Raw genomic sequence first — 6000 nt, forward strand, 5'->3', positions numbered from 1 at the left:
AACCTCTCAAAAACTTAGGTTAACAAATACTCTTACCCTCCTCTTAATAAATTCCCTTTCCATAATTAATCCAAACAAATGAAATTAAAAGTAATATAGTTAAATGACTCCTTTTCCCCCTCTTATTTGTTTCCTTTCCACTCCATTTTCATTTTCCGAACAAAATGTTTCCTAAAAGACATCATCTATACGATAATTATTGAAAAGTTATTTTGAAACTTTATCACTATATTAATACAGTAAAAGAAATTTTTGACAACTAAAGATATTATTTATACAATAAAATCCACGACAACTTATATGCAAATATTCTATCACATTAGTACTCATACATTAATATATACTAGTTTTTGTGCCCGGGCGATGCCTCGGATTATTACATAAAACTAACTGATCATTAATATACATTATAATTTATGATTTTATTTTCTTGTAACTAGTTTAGCTCCCGTGCCAAGCACGGTGATTTAAAAGTAGTAGCAAATTTTTAATATAAATTGTTATTTTACAAAAATTAAAAAAAAAACTAAAAAAAATAATAAATATATACACTACTTGGATGTGAATTCTAATTAATAAATATACACACTATTTTTATTAGGGAAAAAATATGAATACTTTCTTAAAGTTAATTATATATGTTCATATTTTCTATTAAAGTCATACATGTTTGTGTGGGTTTATCAAATCTTTTTTATTTAAAGAAATTATCTTTGTTACTAACCTATATAAAAATTATTTTTGTATAGTTTTTAATACTATAATTGAATTTTTTTCAAAAAAAAAAAAAAAAAAAAACCTACTAAGGACACACCAGGAGATGACACGTGTCATTGTTGGTGTGTCTTTTAGTGTGTGTGTGTGATATATATATATATATATATATATATATATATATATATATATATATATATATATATATATATATATATATATATAGGGTTGGGATGATGAGAAGTTTCTTAAAATGAGAAGAATGAGAAGAGTTAAATGTGCCTATATTTTGAACTAAATGTGCAAAAAGTTTATACTAAATGTGCATAATTTATTTTTGACCGGCTACTTTTTTTCAAGTTTATAGGAAAACAGAAATTTTTGCACATTATGCATAAAAAATATGCACATTGAATTTCGGTCAAATTTGTTTTGCGCACTATATATATATATATATATATATATATATATATATATATATATATATATATATATATATATATATATATATAGAATCCACAAAGGTCGTTATATATCTTCTGGAAATGAATTTGAGTTTAAAACGAAGAAAAACGATGGTTTGCAAATTGTCAAAACAGATCTTTGGTCACTCTTTTGATCATAACTTGAGTTCTATAAATTGTATTGAAGCGATCCAAATTGCGTTGGAAACTAGACTTGATGAGCTTTCCATTGATATAGGTTGCATGCCCCTATATGCTTCCTATATTTTGAGATATAGCCCTTGAAAGTTAACCCTTTAAAGCTGTCAATCCATCGCCCAGCCATCGGGATATGGCCGTGTTGTACGCTCAAGAGTGAGTTTCTGGTTGGGGCGATGGAAAACCAGCGCCCGCTGGTCGAACTACCCTTGTCCAGCCTATCCGACCATCGACCACCCATCACTCGATGGGTGGGTGTGCGCGCGCATTTGATGAGGAGTCCTATGTGGACTACAACTCTTTAATTTCAATTGACCAATCGTTAGACGACCTTTGTTATTTTTATTTTCTTATCTTATTTTAATTATTAATTTTTAGATTAGTTTTAGGATAATATAAATACTTAAGGGATATTATTTTTCCCTTATGCTTTTTACAACTTTTATTATTTTACGTTGTTTTTAGTTTTCTCTCTAGCTAGCCCTAGTTTCTCATGGCAATTCCATGGATTCCTCCATGGTTTTGTTCTTGAGTTTTTTACTTTAATTTATAGAGGTAATTTTATTTCTTTACTTTAATTATGTTTTCTTTATTAGATTTAGTTTTAATTATTTATTTCATGTTAGAGTAGTTTATTTCTATATATAGGGTTTGGGAATCCATGTTTATACTATGAATCTTGATTGATGTTATTGATATTTTAATTATTGATTTCTCTAATTGATGTTAATATTGCAACCTGATCAATTGTTTGATTAACTATTGTTAATAAGAGTTTGAATCGAAAGATCTTACTTTTATAAACTTACCTACAATTAGCAATTCTGATTATGTTAGCGGCTGAACTACTACATATGTTGAATTGAGAGCGTTAAGACCCGACCGTAGGCTTAGCAATTGCTCTAGATAATTGATTGATTGAATTGTTATTGATATTTGATAGATTTAGAGCTATAAATATGGTGATCCATATCCCTAAGTCTTTTTATTAATTATTTTATTCCTATTTTAATTTTAACTACTTTTCTATCTGAATTTTGTGACATAAATTAGTTTTTCCATTCCTTGAAAGCTAGATTGAATAGCTATTTCCCTGTGGATTCGACCCTAATTACTCTACTACATTGTTGGTTGATTTTGTTAGGAATTTATCTTTGATAGCTGTACGAAAACCTATCAAACCTTCGGAAGGCTTTCCCACGAGCGCCGTAGCATCTTCCCTAACATATTGATCATGAGGTCTTCCCTAACAAGTACACATAAGGATCTTCCTAACAGAAGCATGACAACAAGCTGATCGAGGAGTACAGCTTGGACTGCGAAGATGACAACAAGTTTCAGATGAACTTGGTCTGCCAGTTTTGGTAAGGAATGGAGAAGAGTGGTAGCAAGTTCCAGATAAGAACTTGTCTCGCGATTCCAAATGCGAAACGTTGCCTAGATCTAGAATACATCAATACGAGATTCTAGAACAACAGTTTCAAAGAAGTAGCATGAAGACGGATAAATTGAAGTATATTGCTCTAGGATTCATGTAAGAATGTTGGACATAAAAGTCGGTCTGAAACAAGTCTATGAAACCCAGGGGAACTCCAGACAGACAATGAAATTAGAGTTACTGACTCGCTTAAAACTCATAGACTGTTAGCGTTCCGAACCTAATAGGGACTTATGTATATGTACGTCTTTTACTGAATGATGATATTTGTTTTCTAATAAATTCCTTTTAGAAAAAGACAAGTTTGTTTAGAAAGAACTTTAGACAAAAAGATAAGTTTTGAATAAAATCTTATTTTATGTTAATTATACCTTATTATTATTGACGGATTTAATTCTTAACAAAAAGATATAACTTCAAAAAACCTATTTTTAAAAAATATCTTTTAAACTTATCTTTTAATAAAACCTATCTTTCTCGAGAAGAATTGAATCATTTGAGTGTATTATAAATATGCTTCCATGTATTCATTCAAAGGTAAGGATGACGAAGTGAAGTAGTCGTGTTTAATGGTTTCATCCTTCACCACGAAGTTAAGTCAGTCCTTCTAGTCAAAGTTACAATCACGATTTGGTTTCAATTCGTCCAATGAGTTCCAGACAGATCTCGAGTGTCCAGCATGTTAGTTTTATCTCTTTATTTATATATATATGTATTTAGAGTTATTCTTTGAGATCTTGTCATAGGAAAATGATTTTTAGTGCTTTATGTATTAGGGTGTGAGATTTTGTGTGGATTCTCATTATTGCAATTGAGAGATTGCAAAGCGTGAGCTTCTGGTGAGAAGTCGAGTGAGTGGCACTCTAGGAGTATTGTGTGGAATCTAAGTTCGAGATTTAGGTTGGGTAGGATAAGGTCCTATCGAGTAGCAAGTTTTCGGGTAGGAACTTGTGAGGGTAGCGGTAGGAGCTTGTGAGTGTAGCAGGTATCAGGTAGGAACTTTTAAGAAAGGTCTATGTATTATAGGTTGTAACTATGAGTGTTGCCCTATATATAGTGAAGTGTTTGTGTTGAAAATCCTGGCTAGGGTCGAGGTTTTACTTCTAGTTGGGACCTGAAAGATTTCCTCGTAAAATCAACTTTGTATTGTCTAAATTCTTTACAACTATTTTATATTCCGCGAAAATTAGACACTAAAAACTATCTACAATTCAAACCCCCTCTTATAGTATATCATCCAAATAACAACAAGGCAGCCCATGTTATTTTTTGGGAAGTAAATATACACAATGATTATTTATCCAAATATGTGACAACAACATAACCTTTGATTAATTATTTATCCAAATTTGTGACAACAACATAATCTTTTTGCAAGCTAATGTTAGGCAAGGAATTGATACTATCAAAAAAAGCAAAAACAACCCCCTCCAAGAACTCTCAAAGCTAAGCATAGTAGTGGAAACTTTATTAAAAATATGTTTGGCTTGTTATGGTAGTAGACGTCCTTAGTATTATTATTAATATTATAATACAAGCATATAGGCCACTATCACCAGCACCTCCACCCTCACTTGTCCACTTGCCTCTCTTACTGCGTGCAACCACTCTTGACTGTTTGTGGGCCTGATGTCACCGCACACCTGAACTCAACGTGTCGATGTTATTACCATAGATTTAACTCCGACTGTACGACAATCAACTTACTGTTCTCTTTTAATTGCAACGTGAAAAATGTGTCGATTTTGAAAAGATATAGTAGAGGGATATAGAGTGACGGAAATTATAATAGTTAAGGCTCTATTCTTTTGAGCTTCTGATGAGCAGAGCAGAGCAGAGAGCATATTGAATCAACAGAAAAGAGCTCAGCAAAGCAAAACAGTTTTAAAGAACAGGGCCAAAACCTGCTATGTGATAAGAAGAGACATAGAAAACCATTGGATAAGTAGATTAAACTTGCAATTAGTAATTTTTAATGTATAAATTGAAATTAAAAGACAATCGGGAAAGAATTCAATAAATTAAATTTGATTAATAGTTTGTTTAAATTATTTTAGTAAACATAAGCAATTTAAAACTGAATCAACTCACTTTGAATGTGGCATTTTATTTTGATACGGCTTAAAATAGAAAAGTGACTTATGTATACGTACATATATAAGAAATATATCCAATAATATCACAATTTGTAGTTCTTGGTAGCAAACTTCTCAGTTTACTCTATTAGGGCCTAATTTGATTTACTGATCTAAGTTGAAATGAACGAAATTGAACTGGACTGAAATTAAAATGAAAAGAACAGATCTTTAGTCTATTATACTCAAGTCTTGAGTGGTAGATTATCATAGAATATATGCGTGACTTGTTCATCATTGGTTTTTAGGAATAATGTTAGGTTTTATAATGCTTAAAATAGTCTTATACTTGTCATAAAAAAACCAAATGAAAATAAAAATTCTAGATGAAAAGAATTGTAGGCCGTACAAATTCCTTTGCCTGCCACCAATATATAATTACGCGGCGTAGGGTAAAACACTAATACTGGATTAGCCTCAGGATAACATAGTTATCATTCTTAATAGAATATTTATTTGTTAAAGTTAAGGTATTAATTTAAACTGATACAGTAGTAATAAAAAATTAAATGGTGAATTTACGTAAGCAATATTTGTTGTCCGACTATTGGACCAAATTTACATGCTAAACTTCCATATAGATAGAGCTCGCATTTGATTAAACTAAACACTAGTTTCATAATGTTCTCAACATTTAACATTTACTGTTTGTACAAAAATAAAAAAGAGGGAAGAGAATGTAACAAAAGATAAGAGGATGTAAGAAAAAGTAGATAAAGTAGTAGAGAAAGTGTAAGAAGGTTTTCAGTTCGTTGTTATAATAAATATATGTATAAGAGAGAGCTAGAGTTGGGTAAGACTGTAATGTAAGAGAGTTGAACAGTAAATTACATACATAGGGGTTGATCTGATTTATTAAATTGAGCTGAATTGAACTGAACTGTTAATAAGAGAAAAAACTTAGGAACTAAACTGAACTGATTAAAGCTAAAGTAAACTGAACTGAACCGAACTAAATTAAGTTGAAGAGAACAGACCCATAGTATGTTAAAAACATTATGAAGCAGATGAAAATAAAATATGTTATAAACATTATGGGATAAAGCTAATA

The sequence above is a fragment of the Chenopodium album genome, chromosome 1 (assembly GCF_948465745.1).
Source record: "Chenopodium album chromosome 1, dcCheAlbu1.1, whole genome shotgun sequence".
Classification (NCBI taxonomy): domain Eukaryota; kingdom Viridiplantae; phylum Streptophyta; class Magnoliopsida; order Caryophyllales; family Amaranthaceae; genus Chenopodium; species Chenopodium album.